At 31.8% G+C, this 27,291-nt stretch overlaps 1 protein-coding gene and 1 long non-coding RNA gene across 3 annotated transcripts in view; one reads left to right on the top strand and one right to left on the bottom strand.

Moving 5' to 3' along the window:
- The window catches only part of LOC127067817 (ras guanine nucleotide exchange factor P-like), an 88,732-nt gene that overhangs the window by 29,523 nt on the left and 31,918 nt on the right, over window positions 1-27,291 (top strand). The window lies entirely within an intron of this gene.
- LOC127067819 (uncharacterized) lies at window positions 6,918-7,392 on the bottom strand. Its single transcript, XR_007782758.1, has 2 exons — window positions 7,254-7,392; window positions 6,918-7,162 (listed from the first exon to the last, which is right to left on the bottom strand). It is a non-coding gene; the product is annotated as an uncharacterized LOC127067819 (long non-coding RNA).

Below are 27,291 nucleotides of genomic sequence, written 5' to 3'. Positions count from 1 at the left end.
AAAATACTAAATTTGTTAAAAATTGCTGATAAAAAGGTGAACAACATATTGTAACAACTGTGAAAACGATCGGCCTAACTTTTCTTTATACTGGTTCAATAGAGTTTGATTATGAAATTTAATTTTTGTAGAATATTATCTTTCTTAATTTATATTTAGCAGAAAAAAAGATTATTAATAACAATTATTAATTGTTGCATATGGCAACTTTCTTTTTTTATTTTATATTCGAAAGTTATGAAATTTAATAAAAATATTAAAAACAGTAATCCAGTTCTTAAATTTACATAAATACGTTTATGCGATAAGCAACAAAGTATCGATACTGATAATTAATCTGTCAGCTCTTTCGACAATCTTTGAAAATCACCGTTGATTTGCATCACGCGAACTTTTCACGATCGAATAACGAGTACATAAATATTAATCAACACGACAACCAGTCGTGTGTAGAAGAGAATTAGTCACGCTGAAGTTTTGACTTAAGGAAACCTGAAAATACTTCGGAAACGTAGATATATAATTAATTATATATTACAACAAAAATATATAACTCCTGTATTGAATCGATTATTTTTAATAGAAAAGTCTGAACCGATTGCAGACTAGATATTTTATTGCTAATTATTCTCAAATAGGTAGATATTCTTTTTGTCAAATATTTTCGAATTATTTATAGTTAATGGTTAACGGAAGATCGTCACATTGAATATTTTATTTCAAAAATTATTTTTACAAATTGCCCATATATTTGCAAAATACATATTAATTAAATAAATTTTTATTTACTAAAAGCATTTGAACGCATGATATATTTAAAATTAATGAAATATCTTATTAGATCAAGTGCAATATCACAAAGTTGATAAATGTAACGTTTGTAATAATATAATGATTCTCGAAAATATCCGTATTTCACATTTGTTTAATCACATTTATTTGATATTATTATGATAATTTTTTCTATATTATTATTAATCGCTTCTTTAAACTTTATCCATATTTAAATGGTTTAAAAAATGTCTAACTTTCTCTACTTGTTACTGATTCATAAGTGCTCTTTATTGTTACATAACGTGATCTGTTAACATCGTATGAGAACCGAATGAATCTTTAAGAAAAAACTCTCACAGAATTTTTTAAAAGTACGACTTTTATCGGCAGATTCACCATATTTGATCGAACATTTACAACGTCGAAATTTTAACATAAAATATCTCTCAAAAAAAAAGAACATTACACGTAGATTTTTACAAATATCTATGATAATAAATACAAATAGCAAAATTTCTTTTCCGACACATCGAATCGATCATTTTAAATTTCTTTATCTTAATATCGTATTTATACTTTTCCATCCTCATGAATATTGTAGATTTTATATCTACGATTATGTTTAATAAGATTAATTACCGTATTATCTACTTTCTTTTTTTTCTTCCTTTTTGTTTTCCTAGAAGAAAAAGAAATTTCTTCCTAAATCAATCATGTTCTGAGTTCCGATAAGGAAATTCGAGCTATCGGAAATCACATTCCGCTTGGCGTAATTATCAATTACAAGAAATTCCATAAGACGGCCGGTTAAGAGAGCCGGCATTGAAATCGAGAATGTCGTCTGACTGCGGGCAATCGTTTTCACTGCCGCCACCGTTCAACACCGGTGTTCATGCAAACACGTCGCGAGAAGCAGACCTAAAGAACGCTGTGATCTATTAAGCACGCTCTCGGATCGAGTCCTTAGAACGCGGACTTCACCGACTTGTCATGTCAAGGTTGATACTTATGCTACGGTATGGCGTGCTTATAATAAATGTGCACCCACCATTGCTTTTGTTTCGCTGTTGCGATTGACACATGTCGCAAAATGTCAAACGATTTAAGTATTTTTTATCAATATTTATTAATGTTCTTAACCGAAATAATGATTACGACATAATTCATTTATTTATTTTTTTTTTCTTTCATTTCATGTACAAATGAGTAATGAGAAGAATAAGAACTAATAATTTGATAGAATTACTTCAATACATATCTGCATTGTTATCGTGTTACCTCAGAATTTCACTATTAGTTTTTTATTATTATATATAAAGAATACGTAAAACGACAAGGAAAAAATGAATAATTTATAAATCTAATTTGACTACGGTCTTTTATACATGTCATTTGTAACAGCTAGTATATTGTAATAAATATTGTAATAAAATTTTAAAGCCGTTTGGTATTAGAAAGTATGTGAGATAACAATGAGTCCTAAAGATTATTCATAAATAATGAAATGAATATTACATTTACATATGATACTGTAAGATATACATATAATATTATACACGTCTAGAGATAAATATTTTTTATTTTTTTAAACTTCAATGTCAGATTATAGAATCTTAAAAATTGATTCTCACTTATTGAGGTTACCTTCGAGAGAAGTTGATTGCGGAACGACAATTTCCGGTCGATCTTGCTAACGACGGCTCGCTTCGATCATTCTCGAAGAATAAACAGGAAGCGCGTTATATAGGATAATACAAAGGAACTTGGAATCGGTAAAAGGTTGCAGTGAGAAATGGCGATGGCAAATATCGTAGAAACTCGATCATTACAGGGACTTGTCTCTTAACTCGTTGTATAGTCGCATTGTTATGCAGATAGATGAGAAACTTGGATATAAGTACATATGTATATCGGTTTACTTGCTTGATTTCAAGGCCGTGATTTATAAGAACGAGAAGGCAAGGAATAGGTATAACCAGAAGGTTGATAAAAACGACTACAGTAGAGTAGTATTTTCTGTGTATCCCTTGCTAGATATGTCCATACAATGTAAAAGTAGAAAAAAAAGAAAAGAAAAAAGAAGAGAAAGAAAAAGAAGCAAAATAACCATACAAAATGTCACATGCCACAATTTCATTCGCATATGTAGGTATACATAATTTATTGTCCATAAATCAACAGACAACACTCGGTACTCGGTTTATGTAATCGTTTATCTAAATCCTATCGTTATTTGATAGTAAAATAAGTTCACGGGAAAGATTATTTTTTATGTAAATCTAATGCAATATATATTATGTATTTTATTTTATAACAGTATATTAAAAAATGGTGACGAATTTAAATGAGGAACTCTATATATTATGATTTTCAATATGTAACGTGCAACATTTATTAAATATGCATGCCATATCTATATAATATATTATATATTATATAAACAGATCTCTTTCTCTCTCTCATCCTATATATGTATATATTTATAAATACACATCTCTCTATACAATTTATGAAAGCATGAATTTTCTAAATGTAACTTCGAAACGATGAATTTGCAATGTTCTTTAAATTAAATATACCGTGGTATCTGATGACTTACGAACGGTAGTATAGTACATACACAATCGAAAGGGGAAATATCGCAGAGAGAAAGTTACATGCTGAGAGCCTTGTCTTCGCGATATCGTTGCCGGTTATGCGCGCGCCATTGAGAGAAACGCGGAGACAAAAGTGCGAAAATATTCCTACCTTGCGTACCTCTATATACATAGATATGTACATACTGTGTGTGTGTATATATATATGTATATATATATATATGTATATATATGTATTTACATATGTGTAACGCGTTCTTTGCGTAATGCCAGCCGCCTTTACGACGGGCGTTAGATTATCGATCGTGCGATTAGCGGTTTATGAAAGTCGTTGGGAGATCGAGAGATCGATATGGATCTCGTTTCTGAAACGATTTATAGACGGCACGGATGTATCCGTAACGATCGTTCTTTTCTTTTCTTTTTTTTTCTTTTTCTATTCTTTTTTGTTTTTGAATTTGTTTTAACTACGTAGAAGACGGTCGAGAGAGAAAGAGAAAAAAATGTCATTTAAATGAAATAGGAGAAATAAATTAATTTTGATAATTATTTTAATTAATAGCTACAATTTAGCGTTCATGAACGTTTAACAGAAATTTATTATCTTAAATGGATATTAGCAGAAATAAAGAAAAAGCAAGAAAAAAGAACTAAAGAAAAAATATCTCCTCACATTTATTTACACTTCTTACAATAAATTATTATCAAATTCGATAGATTTAAAATCTGATTTATGTAAAAATTAAACTCGGAATACCATTTATATAAATCATATCTTAATATTAATGAATTTTAAATGGACTCGATTAGAACTCGATTAGGCGAAATTGGACGCGGAAGAAATCGTTGGAAGTCGGCAAACGAATAATATCATTCGATGAAAAGAGGAAGAAAGAGAGAGAGACAGAGAGAAGGAGAGAGAGAGAGAGAGAGAGAGAGAGAGAGAAAGAAAGAGAGAAAAAGAGAGGGAAAATACAACGAATGATTTCGCCATGTGCAATTAGTCGGATAATTGCACGTGGCTGTTAACGATATGCATGTTGGAACGTCGAGTTTAAACATACGAGGTATCGAACTCCTGCCGGCGAACTATTGATTTCAATAATCAATGTCGCTCGTTGAACACTGTACGAGAGAAAGAGAAAGAGAGAAAGAGAGATAGAGAAAGATATAGAAAGAGGGAGGGGAAGGGAGAAAGAGAAGTCCGAACAACTCTGTTTCTACCTACGATATTCTGTTCTCGATCGTCGCCGATATAATCCGGCAAACGCGTGCGCTGTCACCTTCATTGCCATCCACATGTCTACGACGCGATAATTATTGCGATCGACTTGGAGGAGTAAGATCGAGGGAGGAAATCGAAACGATTATAATGCGCCGTGCTGCTGTCGTCAATTGATATGCAAACCGGAGATCACCCGTTCAGGTAGATAAATAAAGATAGAAAATAGAAAGAAAGATAATTATTCGAATTCAATGACGACGAACTACGCGAATGTATCGCGGATGTGTGTATTTGTGTTTAATGGATTAAATAGAAGGCAAAAATATAGAAAAAAGAAAAATAATACAGGATCGATAAATACAGAAAATTGATATATAAGTAGATATATAGGTGTAAGAGATGTTTAATCTATTAAAGGAAAAAAAGAAAAAGATAGAAGAAAGAAAAATAATATAAGATCGATAAATACATAAAATTGATATATAGATAAGTACATATATATATACTTATATTATATAGAGAGAAGTATTTAATCTATTAGAAAGAAAGAAAAAGAAATATAGATATTAAATCGATTAAATATCTATATTTATATCGATTACGAAAAAAATATGGATATATCGATTAAATATGTGTGTGTGTGTGTGTATACATATGTATATGTATATATATATATATATATATATATATATATATGCACAATCGATATAAATATTTCAATTTATAGATACAATCGATACTTGAAGAGTACGAAAAATGTTTCTCGAATAAATCCTAATCGTTTAATATTCTTATCATAAATTCCTCTCTTTATCATATTAAGTATCATGATTTAAGGGCGATCGTATGAATCAAGGGGAGATTACATAACTCGTATTGAAGTCTCGACGTTGAGCCTATCGATCGAATTCGAATTCTATCGGGATATACTTAGGTAGATTCGATAGGTAAATATCGATATCGAACATGTCGGAGAAGAGCGAGTTTACGTTCGGTGAGAAGATTACGAATGCTTCTGCGATAACGGTTACCGACATTTTATTGACCCTCTCATTGAGTAATAGGTTCCGAAGGTTTACCGTTATCCAATTCAATGCTCGTCAAGACGTTCTCTGGCTCGCTCATTTTAAACGGTAGGATATCTTAGGTTCTAAGGACACCGGAAACGAGTTGATGCTGCTTGCTTGCTTGCTTGTTTGCTTGTCTACTTACTTAGCTAGCCTGCAGCTTCGTGAAACTTCGGCTCTATGATACATGACTGAAAAAAAATTGTCATGTTCTAATTTGTCTTTTTTTCCTTCTTTCTTTTTTTTTTGTTATTTGCCAAAGTTGTACTGCGTCTAACAACTTATAGTAATAAAAGAAAGAAACTTTGTACCGATAGAAAGATTGATTTAAAAGAATCGATTAACAAGAATGTCAATATATAATTATGTACTATCAAGATAGAATAGGATTGTTACTATTAATGGAAATTACATAGTCAATGAAATATTAATGAACAATGCAAACGTTTATTGTTTCTTTTAGTCAAAAAAAACAAGAGGAAAAAATGGAGAAAACTAGTCAGTATACCTAACAATATTCAGATTTATATTAACTATGAAATATTCAATATCTCATAAGTAGTAGTATATATACGATATATTTAGAAAAAATTGTTCTTTTTTGTGTTTTCTCGTACTATGTTTCTTTCAAACGTATATATTACGTATCGTAAAATGTATAATGTCGATATATTATGTACAATGTACTTACATACATATGTACTTCCTCTCTCTCTCTCTCTAGCGAAGATAATAGCGTCTTACTATTACTGCCCTCGAGGTTCGTAGTTCTATATTGTCTTTATAATTTATGTAAATTGTTCGCCGTCGCAGTGAGAAACGAGATGACGAGGACAACTACGACAACGACGACGACGACGACGACGACAGCAACGACAACGAATCGGTGATATCTGACCTTCGCTCGATCACGAAACGTCCATCCTACGCACGATCGATTTCTTTGATATACGAGTATACAGAATTAATTGCAATTAAAAACGGAATATTTTTTAATTCGAATAATTACAATACAATATTAAATATATCAAAAACAATTTAAAAACATCTCGGAACGTTACCGTTCCCTTGTAAAGAAAAGAAAAGAAAATCGATAATATAATAATCTAATATTTATCACCTAATCTAATATTTATCTAGAAATATTATCGAACCATGTATAAAAGAAGAAAAAAATTCGATAATATTATAATCTAATATTTATCATGAAAAGTCAATTTCCTTATAAAGAAGAAAAAACAAAACAGAAAAATGTCTCACAAAATATAATTCACATTTTATTTCGATATAGAGGAAAACATTCGATTTCGAATATTTTTATTTGAAAGGGGGGTGAGTGTTAGTCGATTTTGTGTCTCTCTCTCTCTCTCTCTCTCTCTTTCTCTTTCAAATATGCACGCGTGTAGTCGTCATTTGTCCGGGACTGCGTGCCGTTGTTGCACACAGGTGAGTCTCGTGTCAGAGGTATATGCCTGTCGTATACGGGACTTGTGAGTTCCCTATACACACAACACAAATACACACATACACAATCATACACGAATTCATACACATACACATACACGCGTAAAAACGATCAACCGAACGTACGTGTCAGGTACACGCGTACGTGTTCGTTATACAACTTTTCCAGCAGTCACGGAGGCGTAGAGGTGAGCCGGTGGCTGTGGACGATCGAAAGTGGGGGAACAGAATGCGGAATAGCCTAGAATGTGATGTGAGCGCTCTCCATGGGTCTCTCTCTCTCTCTCTCTCTCTCTATCTTTCTCTCTCTGTCTCTCTTTTTCTTACTCTGTCTCTCTCTTCTATTTCTCTCTTTCTTTCCCTACGTTGCCTACACGCGCGCACACACGGAATAACGTAGAACTATTCGTTCGGTCCCTTTTGATTCTCCGTACCATCATTATGCTCACCAACGATCATTATATTTATCCCTCACACCTCGAGAAATGTCAATATGTGAATGCTTTGTGAGATATAATTGAACAGAGCTTGCAACGTTCTCACGAAGCATTCATTTTAAAAGGATAAAATTTTAAAAATTGTCACGTTGATATATCTACCAGCTAATTGATATCCATTTATTTACGTAAGTCATTCTTTATCTTCTTCCGAATTATAGGAAAATATCGAGCGTGGAGTTTTCAAAATTGACGAAGAATTCAATATCTCGTAGAACGTAAGTAATTGATATTGTGCCGAGAAAATGGAGAAAGAAACTATAGATTAGTAATTTAGGCGGTTTGTTTAGTTATCGGTGTCTTATTTCATCAGAGTTTAATAAGTCTGACATGTTTGATTGATTATTATGATTGATATTAATTGATCGTTTCAATCTTTATACTATTTGGCAGCCATTTTGTATAGGTATAGATGAAGTATGAAGACGATAAAGAAGACAGATTAATCTTTAGAAATCGATTTTGAAGTCATCACTTTCATAGTTTTATTAATCCGGTAGTCATTCGATAATTCTATAAATCGTAAAGGTTTACATGATTTTATAAGATTATCATAATTTCCGAGCTAACGAGCTATTCGTTTTTAGACTTCCGTGTGTCGATTCTTAAAGATCGATTTTAAGATGAGAAGTGTGGAATCATCAACAGGTGGTCGAGCTGCTGGCAGGGTACCAAATTTCCGAAAGAAAATTCACTCGAAGGGTGGATCGGTCTAACGCGATTAGTCAACGTGGTATAGCTAGAGGCGTGATTTCACGCCACGGGAGATGCTATTTCCTTGGAGCAGGGTCTACTTCTCTACAAAGGCAGCATTCAGAGTTAAGTATCCAATGCGAACTCGAGTGTTAGATATATCGTAACATAAATACTCTCATAAATCACGTCGTCGATGGTACCCTGCCAGGATCGACCAAACTTTAGCATTTTCTTTCACACTTTTATCATGTTTAGCAAATATATTTTATGATTACCTATGAAGATATTTAATATATTAAGGATTCGCTCCTTCTTTCTTTTTTTTTTTTTGAATCGATAAAACCCTTTATCCGTGATCGTTTTTTATATCATTATGTAAATAATGTAACCTTTAGAAATAAATATTTACATTTATATCTATGTTTATATTTATATTATATTGGAATTATCCGCTGTAGTTAATTTATATTATAATTAAATTATCACTATCGAAAGATTATATACATACATACACACACACATATATATATATTTACATGATATATATAATAATTATATATATTTCATTATGTATTCATTTCATTTAAAAACTTTTTTATTTAAAAATAATTACGTGCTATGCGAATAATACTTATCGCTAGACTTCAGATATATATATATATATAATATATATATTTATAATTATTATATTAATATTATATTAATGTTATAATATATATATAAATATATTTGCACATATTTGCAAAAAGATTGGCGAACGGAGAAACAAAAAAATCTGAAAAATCTGGAATGGATTCCGAAGGATTTTCGAAGGGCAGACCGTTTTTGTAATCACAAGGAGTAATCGAGGAGCAAAGAGCGTCGCCAGTACGATAAAAAGTTCGAGGACGAGCGACGTAGGAAGTTGTAAGTAAAAGAGAAAGAGAGAAAGAGAAAGGAAGAAATAAAGAAAGAAGGAAAGAAAGAAGGAAAGAAAGAAAGAAGAGAAGAGAAGAGAAGAGAAGATCAACGCGCAACGCCGATTTCAAAAGCAGTGGACCAGATACGGACGCAACCTGGCCGGTGGGACACAATGGCGCTCGTATTCTCGTTGATTTGTGACCACTAATTTTGTCGGTCGACACTGAGGATGGCCATGGCGCGCCATTAGCCACCCATTCGAAAAACCACGCTTGGAGTTTTATATGTTGCTCTGTGGCTACCCTCCTCCAACCCTCCAAACACGCGTCGTAGACCTCGTAGGAATTCTTACACGCCCATTGTCAAAAAGTATACCAAAGAGGGAAGAGTTTATACTTGATAGGGTTTTGAAGAAAGAAAAAAAAATAGGAAAAAAGAAAGGAAAGAAAAAAATAAATATTAAGGTGGGACGACGAAGGAAAACAAATCGTCGACGAGAAAATTTTCTTATTGTAAAGTCCATGATGGATATATGTACGTATGTGCGTGTGTGTGTGTGTGTGTGTGTATGTAAAATTGATGTGAATTCTTTCTTTTTTATTTTATTTTTCATAAAAATAAGAATCTATATTCTTGCATTTTTTTCTTCTTTTTAAGTAACCAATAAGTTCGATAAAGAGCAAAATAAATAGAATTCAAATCAATATCTATAAGAGATTCGTATGTTTATAAATATATAAATTAATAATGAATTGACATTATGATTTTTAGAAAGGATCGTAGGAAAAACCCAGTTTATTTTTTGTTGTTTTTTTTATGGAAAAGCCATTCAGTCGTTGTTTTGCAGAGAAATATAAATAAAGTCGACGGAGAAAAAGAATGGTCGATCGTAAAACGACTCCGGGCGTCGAAGTTGGCGAGTGGTGGGGGTGGAAGGTTGCACGAAGGTGCTATTCACTTTTTTTTCTTCTTTTATTTTATTTTCTCTCCTTTTCTCTCTTGCATATAAAACGATCGTGATATGTCAGAACTACGAGGAATATGCTATAACCTTTGCAAGAATGCATCCCTCCTCTTTTTCTCTCGTTCTCTTTCAAGAAATCTAACTCGTAGCAAGCAAAGCGACATCCTTACTTCTGCATTTGCGTGCAGAAACAATCGATGTCACTTTCTTTTTTCTTCTTTTTACCTTTACCTTTTTCTTTTTCTTTTTCATGCAAGAACACTAACATTCTTACTTTAATTTGCCATTATTATGAACAATTTAATATAATTTGAAGCAATTAGTTTTTGTATTGCATATAATAATAAAAATATAGTTGTAAAATTATGCTTATAAAATAATAAATATATGATTAAAGATTTAGATAAACTAAAAAAAATAACGAACTATATACTTTTTTAATACAGAAAGTAACATATAAATATACTTTAAAAAAATGTTTCATTTATTCATGTTAACAGGAAGGAGTTAATTGTTAACAGATTTAATTATTTTTAATAAAATGTATAAATAATATTAATAATTCGTTTATATAATTTTATGTAATAATAATTTTTAAAAACATTTTTATAAAAAACGAAAAAGGTAAAAAGGAAAAGTTTGTATTCAACATGATCCAACTCGCGTTCCTCAGAAAGACGTCCAATTATCCTCGAGCGAGTAAATTCGCCTTCTTGATTTCAAGGGAACGTTCGCCAATGGAATATTGCGTTGTTCACTGTCGCCACGATCAAGGGCGACGAACGAGAGAGAGAGAGAGAGAGAGAGAGAGAGAGAGAGAGAGAGAGAGAGAGAGAGAGAGAGAGAGAGTACCTTTCTTACACAAAAATAGCGTCAGTTCGACGACATCTCAATGACGAAGTCCGATCGAGAAAGGGAACGAAGCGAAAGGATCGAAGATAAAGAAATGCAGTTTCGTTCTCGAAATTATTCTAGGATTCGGCCAGAGTTCTCAAACAAAATTGAGAAAAAAAGATTGAGAGAAACAAAAATTGAGAGAAAAACGCAGCAGTTCAAATTTTTTCATCATAAAATAATGAATATTCTCGTATCTGTTTTTTTTTTCTTCCATTTTTTCTTCTTTTTTTTCTTATATACGAAGATAGTGAGAATCCGAGATGTTATTTTTCTTCAATTTTTTTCTCTCTATTTTTTTGAGAAGTTTAAAGGTGAATATTTCGATGGATAGAAATTGCTAAAATTATTTAGTTTTTATACACAATAATATCTCGTCATCATTTCTTTCTTGTCAATAGAACCTTTCATAAGAAAAAAAATTTATCGCGCCAGGACGATCTAACCTAGCGAGATTTGGCAGAAAACTATGACAGAGATCGACCGTTCGTTCTATCGGTAGATACTCGCGTCTTAGGTATTAACATCCCGCTGAGATTCTTACTCCAACGCATCGTGTCAATTCCGTGAGCGGAGATAAGAACCGAATACAGACAGAGAAAGAAAGAGAAAGAGAGAGAGAAAGAGAAAGATGCACCTCTCGCATAGGCGTCGACCGATCTTTGTTTCAAGTGTACATGAAAAAAAAATTCATTTTACTTTAAACTTGTCTAGCTTTAACACGATTTCCATGTAAAAAAAAGTATCATTAGAGCTATCTATTAAAAAATAAAACAATATTTAAAGATTAAATTGAATAGGACATTTATAATTTATAAAAGAAAAAAAAAATTAAGAAACCAAAAGAGGAAAAGACATACTGAAAAATAAAGAATTGAAAATTATATATCAATGAATTAAATAAATAATAGCGATAGAAGAAAATATCAAAAAAAAAAAAAAGCAAAAAGAAAAAGGAAAAGGAAAAGAAAAGAAAAAAACAATAATGACAATCAAGATGAAATTTTTCCACGCCTTTGGTCGAGTTGGTAGACGGGCGTAGGACAGTGGCCAACGAAAAATACTCGATTGTTGTTGTGATGTGAATGAAATGGCTCGTGATAAATAACCAAAGGTATACCTTTGCTTTGGAAGCTGATTGGAGCTTACCGGTGGCGTAGCTCGACTACCGTCTAATCCGTCTCTTATCTTCCTGTCCATCCGTCGGCCATAATTGTCTTATTGTATTCCAGCATGGTAAGCCCAACAAGAAGGTTTGGATCTACGTGCTGTTGGAATTCGTCGAAGCAAATCAATTTCCGTTTCGCTGACAAATAAAAGAAGGAACGAACGGAGAATCTTTTACGAGAGCTTGCGAGACCTCATCGAATTATACCGTGACTCGTCGTTCCTCGGATTATTCAGATCAACCAGAGATCTTGCCTCGTTGAGTGTTGGACGAGCTGGTTGCTTCTCTCTCTCTCTCTCTCCCTCTCTCTTTCTCTCTTTCTTCTTTAACTTCTTCAATCCTACCGATCGAAAATAACGCTTAAGCGAAAGGATTTACTTCGGTAAGCTTAATTAATATACGTGATCGACCGCCACATTATTTCACGTAAAATCGAAGTCACACGAATTGACTATATTTTGATCTGGTCTTCTATGAATAAGAAATAGATGATAGAATATCATCGCCAAAGTAAGAATTTTCTTTGGAAAAAAGTATTACGATTATCATTGTATTTCCGATAAGAATTTAATAATGTTCGAAGAAGTATATAAAGTTCGATGAAAATGTCGAAGAATTTATAATGATAAACCTTTCAGGTTTAAAAGGGGGTCTAGATATTTATTCGTTTCTTCGATAAAAAATTCAATTTTATCTTGTCAGGTGATATAAGAAGAAACAAAATTCAATTAGGGATTCATTTAATACGCGCCACCCGATATACGTATCTATTCTATCACAAAAGATAACGTTCGGAGTCTATGAATTCTGATTAACCAAAATAATAGTCCGACATCGTTGGCACCTTTGATTAAAGGAGAAAGACGGCTCGATTTCGAAATCGAAGAGAAACGAAAGATCGACTTGAGTGAAGGAAAAAAAAAAGAAAAAGGAAAAAGGAAGAAAAAAGAAAGAAAGAAAGAAAGAGAAAAAAAGAAACATGGCCGCCAACTCGTCGATGTCGGTCTGTTTTCACAACGAAACCGGCTGATTTCACCTGATACCACCAAAATGGAGTTACTGATACACATATATTAACATCCACACGCGTAAATCTATCGGTACACGCGCGCGCGCACCCACAGCCGTACGTGCGCGCGTGCACACACGCACACGAGCATAACACATGAGCGAGTGCAGTGAAACAGCACACGATTCGTTGCTTTTTCGGAGCCGCTCTAATGAGCAGACGGTAATTCTGTTACGATTAGCCTCGTGCTTTGTACCAGTGGAATGTTTGAGCAAGTGTGTGGGCGTAAACCGTAGTCAGGGATGACGATTGTTCGGAGGCAGCCAGGTATACCCCAACGAGAACGTATACGTGTGTGTGTGTCTTTCCATGTATGTGTATATATATTTCAAAGAACGTACGTACATAGATATACTTGTGTATATATGTATATATATAGCGTGTGCACGAGACAGTTGTATGTACGTCGACGAAGAGAGACAACACGAAACGAAAACTCGGCTCCACCACTCAGCGGTGAGCATGTTTCTTGATGGGGTCATCAGCGCGAATTAACATACTGGGTGGACTCGTACGACACGCACACGTGCAAGACGAACGACGTTTCCATCTGACTCACTGCAGCTCTCTCTCTCTCTCTCTCTCTCTCTCTCTCTCTCTCTCTCTCTCTCTCTCTCTCTCTCTCTCTCTCTCTCTCTCTCTCTCTCTCTCTATTTCTCTTCATTTTAACGTTTGTTATTGTTTTATCTTTATTTTTCTTTTCCTTCTTCATATCTTCTTCCTGTCTTCTCTCATTTTATTCTTTTCATCAATCCTTTATTTTCTTTCTTTTTTTCTTTCTTCTCATCGAGATCGCTGAACGTCGAAGAAGAGCTTGCGTGTCCAGATATAAAGAAATTTGCGTGTCCGTAGGCTATTCCCGATCCTGTTGAACGTAGATGGCAGAATCGGAAGGAGGAAAAAGAGTTGCTCTTGGAAAGAGTATGAGAGATGAATTTGTAATATAAAAAAGAAAGAAAAAAGGAAAATAACTGGAGAAATTGATATGTAAATGTCAACGATCCCGTTTCCAATTTATGGTCATTTTTATAATTATTTTGTCAAAATTAAATATTATAAAAATTGTAAGTACTTCTGACATTCTACACGGTAATTTTATAATGAAAAGATCGTACGTAACAATTCTTTAAAGAATAATGAGATAAATAAAGTGCTCATTTTATGTAGAGGCAAATAAAAAAATAAAAAACAAGAAATATTAGTAATCTCGCTTTTAACTTATCCAGTTTTATAATTATTTTATCAAAATTAAATATTATAGAAAATATTGTTGATATAACCTACTTGATACACACATACATGTGCAACTATTCTTTAAAGAAATAATATTAAATTAAATGGTTTATTCTATATATTGGGTGTTTAACTTAACTATAATACTTGAAATATCTCCGTTCTCTGATCCAAAGCGAGCAATAATTTTCTGGCTAACATAAAATATTTTACAAGATCACTTTTCTCGATATTTCAAGATCATCAAATTTTTTTTTTAAATAAACCGATATATTTTTATTATGCAGTGTTACAACTTATGAGAAAACGAATTTAACTGTATGAAATTCAATACATTTTTGAATATGATTAACAATAATTTCTTTATGTGTGAAAAGCATGTGAAATTTATCGAAATTTATGACGATCATTTAGAACACGTTCTAAGGTAAATATAATATTTTGCAACGTAATGAATAAATTTATATATTTTTTGTTTTTACCAAAAGTCACTTTTTTGTACAAAGTCAACAAATACATATCATAGAAATCGTCTTTTAATAAATGACAACACTGTCCTAATAAAAATATGTAAATCGATTTAAAAAAAAAAGAAAAAATAAAAAAAACCATTGACGATTTTAAAATATCGGCAAAAAAAACTTCGAAAAAATGTTATGTTAATCAGAATATTGTCCCCTTTAGGTCAAACAATCTTTTCCTTTGATATTTTTTTGTATCTTCGAAAACCGTCGAGATGTTTTAGGTACAACAGTAAAGTGACTCACCGTGTATAAACAAAAACGCAAAAAAGAGAAAGAAAATCTCGTACTAACTTCGAGCACTCATAAATGAATTTCAAAAGGACCACTTATAAATGAATATTTTTGAACGAATGACACACTCTATCCGCGAAAGGAAACACGTAGTTTTCGAAAGGGAACAATTTCCTCGATCCAATAGAAAGGCGATCGTTCGAATATTCGAATGATTTACATGACGATGACATAGGACAAGGTGACGCGATTTACCGCATTGGGCGGTGACGTTCGTCATGCGTCATTTTAGTCCTTATTGTCGTAGATTAGATCCTATCGATTCTTCGTTTCATTCGTCAATCGTGTTTTCGCGATTCTTAGCGATGGCGTACGTGCGATCGGTACGAAAGTGATTTATTTATCTTGATCGGAGAAAAAGAAGAAAAAAAGAAAAACCTTATAAATATGTCCAATGATGTTAAACCATGATAAACTAACTTAACTGGCTAAGTGTCAGCGATTAGTCTTGCAACGAAGGAATTTGAATTTATGAAATTCACAATGATCTCTATAAATCATAAATTTGTAACGATTTCTTAATCACAATAAATAATGAAATAAAAATTATCTCGCGAGATATGTAACCAAAGAACAAGATCCATCGATCGATCGATCGATTAATCTCCCCATCATATATAATATATATGTGTATGTATCTATGTACATATATATATATATATATATATATATATATATATATATGTAAGTACACATGATACGATCATATTTACTACATGTATAAATATATCGTATATAATCTTCTTTGTAAAGGTTTGAAAATTTTGTCGAACGTTTTCAAAAATTCAATGGATCGAGTTACAACGTGGTTACAAAATATTGAGGTCAGGCGAAAATAAGTCGACGTCGACGTCAAATTGACTCGGGCGTTGATCGTGGAACAGGAAACTCTCGTTCCCCGAAGTCGTTGGAAACGTACAAATAAGACCGCACCGAGTTTAAACAGAGATCACGCACGACAACCGCGACGACTCCTTCGACTTTTTTTTATTCTTCTTCTCCTTCTTTTTCTTCTTTAACACTGCGGTCTATTTCCTCGATTATACCTATTTACGTTTTACGTACACCGATGATTCACTTTTCGTCAAAGAAACTATCCGGTAATAAAGATAGAACGGATAATTCGACCTCGTTGTGCGAATGTAATCAAATGTTTCTTTTCTTTTATTTTTTCGTAGATTTTCTTGAAGATTGTAGCGTTAACATCTTTACTGTATAACGAGGCATATGAATTAAAAAAAATATATATATGTATATATATATGTACATTCTATGAAAAAAATTTCATTGATAGAATATATATATATATTTTTTCAGGAAAAAGTATGCTTATTTCGTATAAAATATTTTTTTCCTATCGGTATATATCATTCTTCTGAAAATTACGAATGCGTTCTATCAATATATATCCTTTTTTACTTTCTTTTCTATAAAAATAATAATTTCTTCAGAACTTAAAAAAGATATACAGGCAACAAATAATTCTTTTTAAAATATATCAAAAACTATCTTATCTCTATTAAAAGAAACGTTTCCTTTTTTGTCTCTATAAAAAAAAATTCTTTATAAAGACAAATGAAATAAAAAAAAAAGGCAAAAAGAGAGATTTTTTATTAAAGTCTGGTACCAAGTTCACGTAGATGACAAGCTCTCCTAATATCTACGACGACTTAAGTCCGGCACGACAGATAACGTTAATTTACGATCGTTCGATTTCGATGGCACGAAAGTATTTTTCTCGAAGGTCTCACCTTTGGTTGGTTCGCGAGAGTTGGCCGTGTACACGCATAAGCCCCGTGTATATTAACCATCGCTATAAGCTTATCCTAAATAATGTCGAGTGAAGTGATGTCACCGGTTGGATATCGGACGACGTTTCTCATCGATGAGAGAAATGCCGGTAATCCGCTTCGGATCTTCACGTTTGATTCGCACGAGCTTCTCCTTCGTTTGCCACTGGCCATTTCGAATCTTTTTCTCGAAAAGAGATATGGAACGAAGAAAAAAAAATATTTTTCGTCGAAATAAAAATCAACTTGCGTGACAATAATAACGATTATTAACTAGGATGATCGATAAGCATCGAATTAAAGATTAAAATGATCAAGATAACGCATAAAGTAACAAAGTTATTTAATTCTTTTTTTATACGGTTAATATAATGATAGACTAGTGTTTTGAAAGGATCGGCATTGGAAAAAAGAAATTATTTGCAGTTTTTGCATTGTAAGATATAAAATATTTCTTTTTTATAATTTTACACGATATAATACCATACGATACAATACCAATACTATATAGTCGTATTTGAAGATTATAAGTTTGTTATAATAACAATCCGTTCGTTGTTACAGCTTTATAATATCATAGTGAAATTGTAAAAGATGTGTTTCGTTAAAAACGATAATTTTGTAACAATTTTCATCTTCTATGTATTTGTTATAAAAAAAAAGACGAAAGGAACTTTGTTATTTCTATTTTCTTTATCACTATCAGATCACAAAATTCCAAAAATAATCACAATTTTAGAATTGATTTCAAAATTGTATTACCGTAAGAAAAAAAAAGCTTGTATCATTATATAAAGTTTTATCAAAACCGAAGACGACCAATTTATGGATATTCTTTGATGTTCTATATACGAATTTTTATTTACAAACTATAGTTTCATTCGAGCTCTAATCGAAGTGACACGAGAATCGAGTTCCGATAAGATTCGATACATGCAACGTAGGATCGTTAACGTAAAAACAAGTATTAATTGACAAGTCAATATAATCCAGTAAGATTAAAAATAAGAGAATTAAGAAGAAAAGATAGAGGTAGAGATAAATAGAGAGAGAGAGAGTTAGAGAGAGAGAGAGAGAGAGAGAGACTTTCGTCGTATCGTGTTAATATCAAAGAGAGAAGAACTCTCGAGCTATGTATGTCTGCCAGGTCGGTAGGTACCGATCCAGAAATGCGACTATCACTTTCGACGAAGGTTCCTCGTTCTAACCGGTTTTTCTCACACTGACACCGAATCCAGAGGCCAGTAACGAGGATCGCGATCCTGACATCCGTACTCGGCGGATCGAAGTTGAAGAAAAAAATTTCATCTCCGACTCAGAGACTGGCCGAGTAAAATCGACGACCATAACGGTTAATCGCTCGGCATCGGACCGAGTACGAGATCGAGCGTGTCGTTTATTATCCGTAATTGTAAAAAAAGAAGAAGAAGAAGAAGAAGTAAACTTGTACGATCGGTTGTACGTAACGACAACTCGGCTTTTACTTTCGTACGAATATACTTTACCTATGCTGATTCGGGAAAAAAAAAGATCATTTGTTCCTTCAAATCGATTAATTCCTTCTTCTTTAGACATATAACTCTATGTCTCTAAAAATGTTTAGAAGGATAGAATAAAAATAGTCATGTGATTCCTCTGTCGAAAATTCAAATATAATACATTAAAAAATTTGTTTAAGAAAACTTTTTGCTTTTTAACAAATAACAATTGATTTCTATTTAGTCCATATAAATAAATTTATTAGAAATCTTTGAAATATTCCTGTAAAATTCCTTCCTATTTCTTATCAAATCTTATTATAACAATTAATTCCTACTTGACCTATATAAATATATTTATTAGAAATCTTTGAAGTATTCGTTCAGAAAGTTCCTATTTCTTATTAATTCTTACCATAACATTTAATCCCTATTTGATCTGTATAAATAAATTTACTAGAAAACTGCAAAATTTTGTTCAGAAATCTTTCTGTGCCTTATCGGATCTTATTATAACAATTAATTTCTTTTTGACTGATATAAATAACATTTGTCGAAGAACTTTCAAAAATTCGTTTAGTTAACCGTGCAATAAATTAATCTTATGAATCCGTAATGAAAAAAAAATATATATATATAAAAAAGTGAAAGAAAAAGAAAAAAAGCGAAAAGGAAAAAAGAAAATAAAAGATAAACAGTACCATCGAAGATATAAGATTCCAAAGAATTGTATTATTTCTTTTTCTCGAAATAAGAATGAACGAGGAAGAAGAAGAAGAAGAAGAAGAAAAAAGAAAATGATAAGAAGAATGAACGATCGAAGGCGCAAAGTTCCGGCGTTAAAAGCGCGAAGGAATATCCGATCTAACACACGCGTGTGCACACACAAACATACACATACATATACGCAAGTAAATACACACGCACACGTACACGCACACGCCGCGGTCTATTAAAAAGATATACATCTCTACGCAGCAGTCCCCCGTTGCATTCTGAGGAGAATCAATAAAGGCTTCACAGATAATTACGTGGCTCGGAAGGAAAGAAGAAGAAGGAGAGAGAGAGAGAGAGAGAGAGAGAGAGAGAGAGAGAGAAGAAAAGAGAAGACTGGCTTCGTGACCGGTCCGAGGATGTCACCGTGTTCCCTTCTAAGGTCGTTTATTTTCCGTGGACACGGGATCGTGGGTCGGGCACGAGGCGAGAAGTCAGTGGATCAGGATTATTTGGGTACTGGGAGTAGTAGGTAGATTAGCTTGGACCAAGGAAACGGGCCAAAAGAAAAGTAGAAGAAGAGAGAAGAAGAAAAGAAAAAAGAAGAAGAAGAACGAAAGGAACGAAAGTTGTATACACACGTGTATGTGTGTTTACATATAAAAGCTTTCACATATAAAAGTTAAAAGAGGGTAAGAATCTTTCTAAAATTAGTTTTCAAACGTTTCGAGATCATCGTTACCAAGATCGATACTGATATTATATTTGAAATATATATCATTAAATAAATCGAAGTTTCTAATCGAACGTTAACTTTTGTTATTATCCATGTTCATTTGTCGGTATACGTGTAAAGAAAGAAAGAAATATTCGTAAGGCGAGTCAAAGTCGAGATATTCAAAAAAATATATATATACACAGACATACGCATACATACATGTTACTCGTCCGATCCTCGTATCCTTCGTCCTCATCCTCATCGTCATGGCCTTCGCACGCAGCTCCTCTTCTCTACCTTCTATACTACTTCTTTGCAACTCTCTCTCTCTCTCTCTCTCTCTCTCTCTCTCTCTCTCTCTCTCTCTCTCTCTCTCTCTCTCTCTCTCTCTCTCTCTCTCTTTCTTTCTCTTCCAACGAGGGAGCTGATTTATGGCGGCCATTCATTCTAATCGTCCTGCATCTTGCGCCAGAACGGAGCATCCCTATCTACCGTATACATATAGCTGCACTTTTCGAGATAGTGGGCCCCAAAAGGAAAGAAGGAACGAGGGTGGAAGAGTGAGTAAAAGAGAGAGAAGGAGAGAAAGAAAGAGAGAGGGTAGCCGTGGCTAATTGAATACAAAAATTCGAATATTTAGTCGCGGCCATAAACCATTTAATTAACGAGAACGTGAGCTACGTTTTTCCTTATTCTTTTTTCTTTTTTTTTTGTTCCTTTCGAATCTCGTAAATATTATATTATAAAGGTGGCTTCTTTGAATGTCTTTTCATCCTCTTCTTCTTCTTCCTTTTCTTCTTCTTCTTCTTCTTCTCCTTCTTCTTCTTCTCCTTCATCATCATCCAGTTTGTTCAACCTCGTATTTCTTTCCTTCGACGAGTCGACCAATTCGAGATCGAGCGGTCTCCTCTTCCTTCACTTTATTGCCGAGTGAGATAAGTCGCGATTTACGCTCACAAAATTATATACCGTCCCAGATGTTTCTTGCTCCACGTGCTTCATTCTCTTTCTTTCTCGACGGTCACGAAAATACGGACGCGGTTGGTCTTAATCGTCGTTGAGATTAAATCTCGGTAGTAGGATACGAGCTAAGGAAGTCCATCGACTATCTCCCGTATAACATTAACTCATTTATATTTTTTAATAGATAGATACCTTTTTTTTTACGAAAGTCATTCTGTCTTTTGAAAATATTCTTGCGAATATTTAGGAGAGATTAGGAAAGAATACTTAGTATACAATTTATTAATAATTATATTAAAAATTGTTCCTTCGAATATCGGAATTTTCATAATTATATATTTAAATAACGCTAGTATTTTTCATTGAAAATTTTAATATTATTTATTGTCCAATCTACTAGTTTGAAGCTAAAGAAGCTATCATATATATGTTCGATCTATTTATAACAATGAATTATAAGTTGTTATGAATTTCGTTATAATATAAGTAGTGTAAAAGGCATAATTTAATCTGTCAATAAATAGTTTTCTAAACTGTAACTCCTTTAAAAGTAATAATTTTATAAAATGAAACCATAAAAAATTACATTAAAAGAAGTTAAGATTAACTGTAGTACGCTATTACAATAACAACAAAAAATATTCAATTCAACGTTAACATATTTTATAAATAGATAAAATTATTAAAAATACTATAATTATTAGATAACATCTTTTTGTTAATATTTCTTGGATTTGGTCTCACAATTGCAAAAATAATACATTTTAATTTTTTAAGTATTCTTTTATAAATTTTTTATACAAAATTGTAGAATATTTTCTTTTTCACATATTAGGCAAAAAACAATATAATTTTTTATTTTATATAATAGTTTCAGATAGATAGTAATTATTTATATAGGATAATTAAATTGAATTTTTGTTATGTAGATACAAAAATAGTTTCTAATAACAATTCACATATCACATAACGTGTATATAATAAAATAAATCCATGGAAATGAACATATTAAATAGGTACTGATACGATACAAGAAACCTTGTGATGATACTATTTGATGATTATTAAATATTATATAAAAATTAATTTAATTTTTATAACAAATGTAGTATGTACGTAAAATTACTATAAAATATTTTATAATGGTCCTACTTTCTTAAGAAAATATAGAAAATCAAAAATAAAATTATTAATTCGATTATTATCAACTACATATATAAATTAGAGAACATAATTCCATCTTTATACATTTATTATTAGATATCGATTTATATTCGACAATAAAAAAAAAGATTGATTTGTGAAAAGCATTTCTCTTCTCTATCTATACATATATTATATAATACATATATATATTATATAATATATACATACATACTACATATATATTTAGTATATATAGTAGTACATATTTTATTATAAAGATAAATCAGATGAACATGGTAAAGATTAACATGTACTAGAATCCAAGTTTGTGACAATTAATATACAGAATGAGTCAATTGATAGGAATAAAGGATCGTTTAAATAAATACGTTCGAACGTAAGGAAACGACGATGTTCGCTTGCGAATGCAAATACGAATGCAAAATAAAAGGAAAAAAGGACAAAAGAAAGAAACGAGAGACAAACCGCATAGCAGCGAGCGTTATTTACATCCTTGCATGAACATTATACGTGAATAAGTCGAGTTTGAAAAATGACTCGCTGCGAGAAGTTTATTCTGAATAGCGATTCAAGGGTACGCAGACTCGCGTGTGTCTCTCGCTCGCAAGGATGTAGAGCGCAGTAGTAACTAAATCAACGTCATCGGCGAGTTTAATTACAGGAGCGTAGCTACAACAAAAAGGCTCGGTGGCCTGGCCATACCCTCGGGTGGTCCAAGAACTCCGTTAGGTTGTTCAATCTGACTCTGCCGAAATCAAATAGGCCGTCGTCTCTTCCATAACCTTATAAAAAATTATACCGATGTTTCGAGACTCTAGAAAGAAAAAGAAAAGAGAAAAAGAAAAGAAAGAAAGAAAGAAAGATATAACACTCCGAGCGAATTTTTCTTTCTTTTTTTTTTTGTACTTTATTATAAAAATACAAGCTGATGCATTAATTAGTTCCTTAAAGATATAAGTTATTAGTTAATGATATATTATCAAGTGGCAATATGTAATTTAAGTTAATAATAATAATAATTATGATTATTTTTATGAGACCTAAATGAGATGGTATCCGGGTTAGAAACGGTGTAAAGTTTGCTCGGCATTCGACCATAATTAACCGAGTGTTCCATGAATGAGTCGTTCAATTATAGAAACATGTTCCGCTAATTATAAGAATCAGGAAATGTTACGGAAACATTCTTTTACCGATAAAAGCGACAAAAGTGATAATTATTATGATGATCTAAATATACAGGGTATCTTATTTCAATCGATCGTAACCAGTCGTTCTGTTACTTTATTACTAAAATATGTTGTGCTCGTAATTAACAGAAACATGCACTTCATTATAAATTAATATCCTATGTAATATTGTACGCGTCAAATGTCTAGCAGATGCTACGAAATACGATTTCGAAATAAACGAAAGATTAGAATCCTGTCAACGTTTCATTCGGTTTAGATCTAAATGAACGAAACGGATAAAGAGAGACAGACGGAGAAGGCAAGAGAGAGAGAGAGAGAGAGAGAGAGAGAGAGAGACAGAGACAGAGACAGAGACAGAGAGAAAGAGGTGTTTAGATTAGGAAACGAAGTCTACGGGAATGAGTTTGCACCTAGATCGAGCGGCACGCGAGGTCGACGGATGAACGAAGAAGGGGGAAGAAGAGGGAGAAGCCCATCAGGCCGTTTAATTAATTAAAAGTGCATTAGCGCGGGGGTCGCCAGCTTTACGGTGGTTGATCATAGTAGTGGTAGTGTTGGTTGTAATGTTAGTTGGTTGTGGTTGATGGTGGTGGTGGTGCGAGACATTAGATACGAGCGCGTAACGATCCTCCGACCGGAACAACGGTGCTATTACTTTCGTCAACACGAGTAGAACCCCCGGAATTTACGCTTCCATATTCGCTTTCTCCCTTTCGACTTGGACGGATCGATCGACCCTTTCCTATATATCCAATGTCGATGATGATGATGATGATGATGACGACGACGATGATGATAATGATGATGATCATGGTAGGGACGTGAATCGTTCTTTACGCGGGAAAAACAAATATCTATGTCAAATATTACGGGTTCGTATAAATTTCCTAATTACGGTCATTCTTTTTATCGAACTCGCTCGTGAGAATTGTGAAAAATCAGTCGATAAAGGTTATATTGAGGGGAAATTAGTCTATCATAGGGAGGGTTTTTTTTAATAAATTTTTTTTAAATGGTTACATAAAGAAATGACAAATAAAATAGGAAATAATAAATAAAATTAGAAAAAGAAATTTGTAAAATAGTAGAACTTAGGTTTCAAAATTTAACGTTGTTTCAATTACTTTAAAAAAAAAAGAGGAAAACGAAATTTTTTGCATTTTATGCCAGAAAGGATATATTTGAAAAAAGATATATTTAAAAAACATCTTCAAGGAATTGAATTATCAAAGAAATAATAATTTGAAAAACGTTAGCTTCATAATTTTGGAGTGATTATGCAATTAAGGTATTGAATTTAACAGATTTTTTAATTTTTTGTTTAAACAAAAACGTTACAACGATATGATCTATTAACAAGAAATATGAGAACGAGTTAAACGAAATTTGTATATTATATTTTGTCAGAGAATCAGACGCACAACTGAAACTTTTCTTGTAATATATCAGTTTGTTTGTTATATAAAAATTAATAGACTTAGTTGAATCGAACGATCTTCAAGTCATAAAAATTAAATACGTAATATAAAAATATAAAAAATATAAAAAAGTAAATTCGTGTTTGTATTAACGGTTATAGGAAAAAAATCCAGTATTTTGAACATTATTTCCTATGTCAATGATATTCCTATTTATTTTTAGCATTAGAAGTAGATAACATTACTATAATAATATAAATAATAATCGTAAACAATATCTTAATTTGAGAAACCCCATAATAAAAATCTATTATGTATATGCCCATATTAAAATGCTCCTGTTATTAATTTTATAAGTAAATACTATTGCATGACACTGGAACTTCAAACTTGAGAAAATATTTGTATTTTATAAAAATAATACTTATAGTAAATTTGTATAAGTTCTACTCCGTTATACTTTTCTCAAATGTTTCAAATATATAAACGTATCTCTATTGAAACATAATCATCAAATATTTACAGTATTTCATATAATGATTCACAAAATGTTTTTCTATAAAAATTTTCCAAGATATTTTCCATAGATTAACAGTTTTTTTTTTCTTACTGTTGAATATAAACAATTTCTACTAATAAATATATAAATGAAACGAGAAATGAGACATATGTTTCATAATATAGATTAAACATTTTAAAAAATCAGTTACGATCGATGTAATGTTTCGACCAATTTATATAATTGATAAATAATTCAACTATGCAGTTTTATTCTATCATTTTTATCATATCATAAAAATAGATTTATTATAAAGTTTTTGACATCTACTAATGTACATATATGTTACAATTGTTATTAAAAACTAAATCAATTTTTATAAGATGTACTATGTTTCATTGTATTTTCACAAAGTATGTCTTATATAAAATGCATATAATACAAATTATAGCTGCATAATATTTGTAAACAAGTTAAAATCTATTATTTGTTATACCGATGAGACTTCAATCATTAATATTAATATAATAACGTTATTTAAAAATTATTGCATTTTGAAAAGGTTGATGTTTTTATCTTTGATAAAATACATTAAAGTTAATTAAATCGAATATTTTAAAATATTTTCTTATTATTATTGATAAGAAAATATTAATGAATGTAAACTTGCACGAATACTTGAATCAAATAGGAAATATAATATAAAATATCTTAAATGTTACAATTATGACAATTATATATAATTACAATAATCAGAATTTCATTATATTCTACATTCACAAAACCCACTTCAAAGGCTAAGAAAGATATTGTGATTCAACCACGTTTTTTCGAAGTAGTTAAAACACTTTTTTGCACGATTAAAAGGGTGACTCTTTCAGTCGTCAAAATGCATCGTCGTATTATCGGGATTGCATCGAGTAAAACGAGAAGATAGAATCAAAGCACCAGGTGCAAATTACAAGTAGGGGACTCGATGATGCCTAGGTAGCACGGAAGTCGAACGTTCTACCACCAGCTGACTCTTCTGCTTTGCGAACGAGCCATGTAATCAACCTAATGCGGCATCGCGCGAGCCAAAGGCGATTTCTTGCGTCGAAGGTTAGATGTTTGTTCTTTTTCTTATTCTTCTTTTTCTTTCAATAATTCACGCGAGTCACTTCTTTGCGTAAGCATTGCCGAAAACTTGGACGATAAACGATAAATCATCGAACCGAATCTGAGAAAAGCTCATTTAGTTAATACATTCGTCACGTGACTATTGAACGAAGATAATTATTTAGGACTAATAATAAAGACATTTCAACGAAGTATATCTTTAATTGCTTCTCGCTCGCCAAACTCATCAAAATATTCCTTTAATGTAATATATATTTTTCTCTAATAATTAATAAATCATTCAGCAATTTTGTTTTGTTTTTTCTTTCTTTTTGTTTCTTTTAACCACTGTAAATCCATCTTCCTTTTTATTTCAAAATGTTTAACATATTACATACTAATATATTTACTGCTAAACATTAATAAGCTTCTGCTTTTAAAATTTCAGACATGTTTAATTTATTATATGATAGCTTTTAAGTAAATTAAATAGATACATCAAGTAATTCTAAGTAATTTTTGTTAATCGCGAATAGACACATCAATTTTTCAAAAATTGATGCTATTCGTCAAAAATAAGAAATTATTATTCACTTTTCTAATTATGATATTATTATTGTATAATGACTCGTTACATAGTAAATTGACCCTCGATTCTATAGACTATTTTTTACAAAGGAGTCAATCATTTCAAAGATGCTGCAAGAACTGATATAATTTTAAATAAAATAGAAAATTATCATTCGTTTTTATAATTATTCTCTTATTATCGTACGATAATTCGTCCGATAATTTTTATTACGGATCGAATTATTACTGATTGGCAATTGATTTTTTAAATTACATTTACAAAATCGTGAATTATTGTATAACATGCTCCAAGAACTGTG

The sequence above is a fragment of the Vespula vulgaris genome, chromosome 11 (genome assembly GCF_905475345.1).
Source record: "Vespula vulgaris chromosome 11, iyVesVulg1.1, whole genome shotgun sequence".
Classification (NCBI taxonomy): Eukaryota; Metazoa; Arthropoda; class Insecta; order Hymenoptera; family Vespidae; genus Vespula; species Vespula vulgaris.
Note: the sequence above shows the minus strand (reverse complement) of the source record. Positions and strands in the feature narration are given on the sequence as shown.